Raw genomic sequence first — 7,642 nt, 5'->3', positions numbered from 1 at the left:
CCAATAGGAAAGGAAGATAGGAGGGACTAGGAGACAAGAAGGAAAGAGGAAGTAGTAAGGAGGAGTCAGGATGGAGAGCCTGGAGAGAACAGAACCGCCATTCCTCTGCTCTCGGTAAGACCACGTGAAAATACATAGAAATGGGTTAATAATTAAGACAGACCTAGCCGATATGAAACTAGCCCCTGGCCAATAGCATTGTATCAAATACAGGGTCTCTGTGCATTATTTGGGGCTGGCGAGGCGGCAGGACAACACCAGGCAGCGGGCGGAAAAACCGTACACCTAACACAGGAGAGGAGTCCTAGTCCATACTCCAAATGACGTGACAGATTTAGATGACCCCTCCTGGATGGCATCACCATACATGTGGAGTAGGGAGGGGAGGGGAAAGAAGATTGGTCGGAGGCTTGAGAGTATGGGAGAGAGGGGAAGAGGGAGGGAGAGGGAACTGTGATCAATATGTAAAATAACAATAAAAATAAATTAATAAAAAAGAGCTGAGGGAGACTTTTTAAAGCACATGGAAGAACCATACTGCTTGAATCCAGACAATATCCCAGTACTGTAACAATGTAGATAATACAAAGAATCATCACTAACCAAGAAGCTATTTGTAATTTATACCTGCTGGGAAAAAGAAAATCAGTTTTGTTCTATGGCATACAGCTGGGCATACTCATTACATTTTAGTACAGGCCCCATGACAGCAATAGTTGGCCAATGCAAACCTGATGCTGTGTCGATTATGCAGTTTATCCTTTGTATGCTTTTTTCAGAAAGAGAGAAAGAGAATGAGAGAGACAGAGCGAGAGTGACAGAGACAAGAGAGACAGAGAGTGAGAGTGAGTCAGAGATAGAGACACCGAGAGAGAGAGACACACAGGGAGAAAATGCACAGAAGTTTAGGTTGTTAGAGATGAGGGAAACAGAAGAAATACACAAAGGCTTGAAGGGGAAAATGTTGATCAAATTAGGATGTATGGGGAAACATTTTAAATTAAAAACTGATGTAAGTAAATTATCCCTTTAAAACTTTTCACACAGGACAAGGTCATGAACTACTGTGGTCCTTTAAGACTGTGTCCAGGCAATCACTCATTGGTCATAATGTGTCATTGACCTCTGGTAGCCAAGGTAACATGAGAACTTCTAGAGTCATTTATGTTACAGTTGGCAGACACTAGCAGTTGGACTCCATACAATACACAGAGAGGCAAGTACTTTATATCTTCCATGTGATTTTTATTATTCCCTTTCAGTTTCAAGACCTGAAGGGGACCCTTTCATATGACTAGGCTGTTTCTTGAACTATTTTCAATCTGAGGATACTATCTTCATGGCATTGTAAGTGCTATATGTATGTGAGGGCCCTGGAGCCTGAACTGACTGTTAACACCTGTGTAGTTTCCTGAAATTGAGCACATTATTAGATTCTCTGTGTTGATTTCTTGTCCTTAAAATGAGGATAGTGATTGTGTGGATATGATTGGAGGTACAGGAACACCAGGTGGGTTCCTATCCCTGAAGTGTATACATGAGGCTCCGATGAAACAAAGTGGAAGAGAGGAAAGTGTAGGTGTGAACCAGGGATGGTCATTGAGACACTGTTGTGTGCTGCAATATCTGCCTAACAGAACTTCTTTTGCTGAAGGTGATTCACCTCTGATGTGACCCCCTGTCCGGTCAATGCTTCCTGTTATTTAGAAGATATTTATGGTCTTGGCATCTGTCAAATGGATCTCCTCACCACTCATGATATAAGAAGGTAAAAACCAAAACTGAGTTGTATGGTGGGTTTTTAATTGGATCTCTCTGAAACACATGTATCTCCTCCATGGGATTCAGACAAGGACAGAACCAGATCCTGCCAGGCTGGCTCATTTGTCTGTGACAACAGCATTCTCTCCTGCCTCTGTCGTCCCTGCCTTAGATCTGCCTTGTCATGGAAGAGGTTTGGGCAGGGTGTTACAAGCCACCATCACTTGTAAACTCACCTGGCAGATGTAACTTCCCTAGTACAGCAGCTACTTCCTTCTCCCCGTTAGGACGAACATTCCACAGAAGCTATGGAAAAATGAGTACTTGGTAGGGAAGTTTTCCTGGAAAGGAGTGGCATTATCAGTAGCGATGTCATTGTTGACATGACTTAGCCTTCTATTTTTCAGCTCTGGACCCAATGGTATCCCTCAAGGCATAGATTTTCATGAAAATTAAGACTCTATCCAAAATATGAAATAGAAATTATCTAAGTAAGTTTGGTCATGCAATTAATTTGGTGCAAAAGAAGATGTTTTTTCAATAAGGCCGGGTCTTTACTTCAACCACATGAAGCAAATTTTCTGAAGTGGAAATTTCAGTAACTTATAAGTAATTTTGGAAATATCTATCTGTCCTCCTGCTTTCCATGAAGATCTCAATTTTGTGGCACAGAAAATAGAACTCTGGTTTTCACAACCTTCATTAATTTACATGTGAAAGCATGGACACACAGACACATATACATATACATTAATACACTATAGTATAATATAATTTTGACATCATGTCACTGGGTGTACCATGGGTGTACATTTGCCATTGTGCTTGTTTCTTTTGATAGTCAATATGGGTGAGTTCATTTAATTTATAATATTCATTCCAAAATTTATAAATGAAATTATTGTGGACATTCCTTTGTTACTCTAATATAACTTATTTATCATTCCTATGCTCTGCAAACTTATACTGAAACAAGTATCACCTTGAGTATGATATTATAAACTCTTTTTTTTTTTTTACTATGAAGTCTAAGCAATAAAAGTATTAGCTAGCAACAGTGGACTGGAGAGGTGGCTCAGTGGTTGAAAGCACCGACAGTCCTTCCAGAGGACTTGGGTTCAATTCCCAGTAACCACATGATAGTTCACAAGTGTGTGTAACTATAGTTCCATAGAATCCAACACCGATGTACTTAAAGTAAAAATAATGTTAGAAATATCCATAGCCACATGCTTTTAAAACAAATACTATTACTACAAAATATTATTTTCCATACACAATGTTCATACACTCAAAGTTTTTCACCCTGTCTTGATTAAGTTCAGATCAAAACATCACCAAAGTTTGGAAGAACTTCTATTCTTTCATGAATTCTCATAATTTCAAAAATTTTGGCTCCTCTAAGGTCTCCAAGCGTTGATGGAAATGTTTTATAATGAGATGCTGTTTCTTCATGAGTTTAACTGTTTATGAAAAAATAAATCTTCTGAAGATTCAAAATCTTTAAATATATTCAGAGGAAGCAACTGGTTTTGCAGTTTTATTCTGGAATAAGTTTCTCTTCAATATGGGCAAACTTTTGTTACTACTACAAACCAATGCTTCTGATAAAGGAATTTTGAGTAAGGGAATTTAAACAATTTGAAAATTAATTTATTTCTAAATATGTAGCAGAAGGCTGACTTATCAAATGTGGTTTAGTGTTTATGATTTGGCTAAGTGCGTACAGACTCCTACTTACCTTGGTGAGTCTTTGGGCATGTGCATAGCAAAATGTTAGAATCTTCCTTCTTAGAATTCTCATGGTTCGCTAGAGAGATTGATCAGAGGTTAAAGCACAATCTGATCTTTTGAGAGGTCCTTACTTCAATCCCAGCAAAAACATTGTGGTCATAAGCATCTATAATGAGTTCTGATGCCCTCTCCTGGCACACAGACAGAAGACTGCATACATAATATAAATAAAATCTAAGAATTCACAGGCCTTCAGTCCCAAGCACCAGAAAGAAATAGCATCTAGTGACAAAAATATAGATGCAGGAAAACTTTTACTTCAAGCCTGGGTTATACATTTATTTTTTTTAAAAGATAGGAGTATCTTTCTTTTATATTTGCAGTAAATATTCAATTCATAATTGTAAAATCCAAGGACGGTTGGGGGCATGGGAGAATGGGAGAGACAGGGAACTGGGATTGATATGTAAAATAAGATTGCTTCTAATTTAAACAAATCATCCAAGTTCTGCAATTTGAAATGTCATTTTCTTGTTTTGGCTGCAACTAAAAATATTGTATTATCTTTTTTACTATGAACTCTCTGCAACACTACCAGTGGGGCTTTCAAAATTTCATCGTAATTTATAAAGAGTTGAAATGAAACGGCTTAGTTGACTTTAGCAGGTATATAAGCAAATATCTTGATGTCATCTAAAATTCACTCACTTTTCATCAAAGTTGCAGCTCAAGTATGATTATGTTCTGAACACTGTTGATTGTTTTTCTAGGTAGTTTTTTGTTAGTTATCTTTCAATTTTAACTGTTAAGGGAGAAATACAATGACACTTCAATTTTTTCCTCACTGATGTTTTTATCTCTTATGAATTCTGATTTTTCATGAACCAGTCGCTAAAGGCTAGATGCAAAATGGATGACAATTTGATTTCATTTGGATTTTCTTATCAGACCCCACAAGGAAAAAAAGGCTTTTATTTATTTCCTTGGGAAGATAATCCCTGTGATTAGGTAGAGGTGAGTGTAGTGGTAGCTGCAGTGTTCCACAGTTTTAAGTGAATACTTAATGTTGAATACTTAATCCAGTTCAGAATCTTAGAAAAGACATTTAAAGAAAAAAGTAATAATCATATTCTCATAGGCTTTGTTTTCTGGAATGAGTTTTGAGTAGTTCTCTTTGCACTTTTTACTGTTTACTGAGGATGCTTAGGAAAATAGATAAGGATTTACTTGAAATCTTGTAAAATTTATGACTTTTGTGGTTCTCAGCAGGTATGATTAAAAGGCATCTTTTGATGAGAGGACAGTTTGAGTGCAGTTTCTATATTCACTTTGCCTCAGAGTGAAGGAAGGCTAAATACAAAGAGATAATGAATAATTATTCTCAACCTGAAAATTCTCATTAAAACTGCTTTTAAAATTAGGTCACATTTTTAATTTTATTTTTGTGTGTGTATATGTGCCATAGGATGCAATAGATGTCAGAAGTTATCCTGCAATGTGGTCCTTTTCATCCAAAATGTGGGTCTAGGCATATAGCTCAGGTTTTCAGACAGAAAGAAGGGCAAGTGGCTTCATCCATTCACGCATTTGTCTTCCCAAAACTTGCATTTTTCTCTAAATGAAGACTTCATATTTCAAGACCCACTATATCCACATATAATCTATATTCACCAGCAAATGTTCTTAAAGGAAACACAATTGTTTTTAAAAGATATGACTCAGTATTACTCAGAAAACATAAATTGTGTTAATGCATATCCAAGTCAACTTTATTAACACATTAATTCAAATAATATGAATTGTCTTTCCACAAACATGCTGCATTATATTATAAGCAAACTACCTATCACAAAGGAAAAGAAAAAAACAAACAGAATGACATAGAACATTTTTCTTTTTTGCTTTTCAAGAGAGGACATCACTGTGTAATCCTGGCTATCCTGGAACACAATTTGGACCAGGCTATACTCATGTTTATATAGATATGTCTGCCTCTGCCACCTTAATACTGGGACTAAAGGCATTTGCTGCCACCATCTATCTCAATAGACCTTTTAAAAGATATTTTTGATTGATTTTTATATGAAGCTTTGTCTGCATGCACACATCAGAAGAGGGCATTGGATCTCATAGGACAACAGTTAGAGACAGTTGTGAGCTGCCATAGGTGTGTTGGGAATTGAACACAGGACCTCTGAGAGAGCAGCCACTGTTCTTAACTGTTAAGCCATCTCTGAAGCCGTATCATGTCAATCTTAAAATATGTAGGGTGAACAAAATGAATACAAGTCTTGTTATTTGTGTTAAATCTTCATTCTTGGTTGAAAGAAGTTATAAATACTGAATTAGCAGCAAAGTCCACCAGGTGTACAAATGGAAATAGTCAGAGGTCTTACTCAGTTTTAATTTGATTACTTATTTAAGAAATAGGGATGTGCCAAATAAGGAAAACTTTCTTAATTAAGAAATACTTTTCACATTTTGACAAATACAGTGAAATTAGTAAGCAAAACCTCTTATACAGAGCACTTCTGCTTTATTCATGGAGTTCAGGGCTTCTTCTATTCTTGTCTGTAGTATGGTGAACTTAATTTGTGTATAGACTACTTAAACACAACTCTGTGATAGCAAGGACAAGGTATGAGAGTTGAATGCTCTGTAAATCATTACTTATTTTGATTTGCCATTTTCCTTGAGTTACTGATTTGACAATAGCTTTTTTCAATCTCATCTTCAGATTTACCGTCAAAATGGAGTGCATCTACAAGCTGAGCGAACTCCTTAGCAGCATATCAGCACTGGTATTTGAAATAGTCATCGCAAACAGCCAATGCTGGCGCCTGTGGGAATTCGACGATGATGTCTTTGTGTTTTTTGGCCTGTGGGGAAGCTTATTACCCTCAAGAGTTTAATGTCTCAGGCACAGTAGTTAAGATGCTGGTGCATACCCCTATCAATTCCACCTGGACCATTTCACCTGAATTTCAGTGTGCACAAACCCTGATAATGTGGGCCATTTTGATGAAGCTCGTAGTCCTGATTTTTGGTGCAATCGCTATTAAGATCAGCTGCATGAGAGACCCATTTGTGGAACTGCAGATATATTGCTACAAGGTCTCTGCCTTCACTCTTTGTGTTAGCAGCCTCTTCACATTAGTTTCAGTGAGCTGGAACCACTTTGCAGATCATTATGGCCAAACTACTCTCAACTTCCCACCTGACTTTCCAGTCAAAAAAGAAGCCTTGATAGAAAAGCACTATACTGCTGTGTTCCCAGCAGGGGTTCTGACAGCCATCATGTCACTCTTTGGTGTGATCTTCTTTCTCTCTGAGATAAGCTCACTGAAACTACAGAGTCTGGTGAAGGAGCAGCATGCTTACATATTGGCTGATCATGAGGCCTAAAGTGAGGACAACCTCATTTGCAGCATTTGTCAGAAAGTTTTGAAGAAATTTCCTATTCACACACAAAACTCCTGTAGTTATCAACTCATTCTAAGTAAAGCATCAACTTGATTCTCTGAGTCTGTCTAAATTACTTCATCCTCTATCTGTCTAAAGTGCTCCTTTCTTTGAATGTTTTCACATGTTGAGCTTTGAAGGCCATGATTATGTGGTCAGATATTTCCAACAACAGATATTTGCCAATAGCTGGCAAAATATTGATGAAAAGCATGTTTTGTGTCTCCTTTTACCTCTTGCATCCTTGGTCACAGGTACTTGAGGGCAAAGGCAGCAGAAGCAGCAAGCATGATTGGGATAGCTATGACCATGGTGGAGAGAACTTCCAGTACTCAGCTTCAGAGAGACAGCTCATTTCCTGAAGCAATGGGATTGACTAGCTTATATAGCTGAGGCAATGGGGATGGGAGGACAAAACCAAAGGAGGGAATACATCTTATTTGCATATGTGGAAGTTTTTGAGGATAGATAAACATTCATAATGCACCAATTCAAATACCAGAGCATATTGGAAGAAGGAGGGAAACTTATGCATAGACATGCAGAGTTTGTAGGTGCTCTGTGTTAAGTTACCCTCTATATGAGGTCTGCTATGTGAACCTAAAGATAAAATTCAAATAAGATTAGGCAGAGAAAGGAAGTGCTGCTGAGAATAGCATTCTCCCTATTGTGATGATCTTAGAGA

At 37.5% G+C, this 7,642-nt stretch overlaps 1 pseudogene; it reads left to right on the top strand.

Moving 5' to 3' along the window:
• Nucleotides 1–1,736: 1,736 nt before the first annotated feature.
• On the top strand, nt 1,737–6,900 carry LOC127214512 (uncharacterized; annotated as a pseudogene).
• Nucleotides 6,901–7,642: the final 742 nt, after the last annotated feature.

Source organism: Phodopus roborovskii, unplaced genomic scaffold (genome assembly GCF_943737965.1).
Source record: "Phodopus roborovskii unplaced genomic scaffold, PHOROB, whole genome shotgun sequence".
In the NCBI taxonomy this organism is placed as follows: Eukaryota; Metazoa; Chordata; class Mammalia; order Rodentia; family Cricetidae; genus Phodopus; species Phodopus roborovskii.
This window is presented reverse-complemented; position numbering and strand designations above follow the sequence as displayed.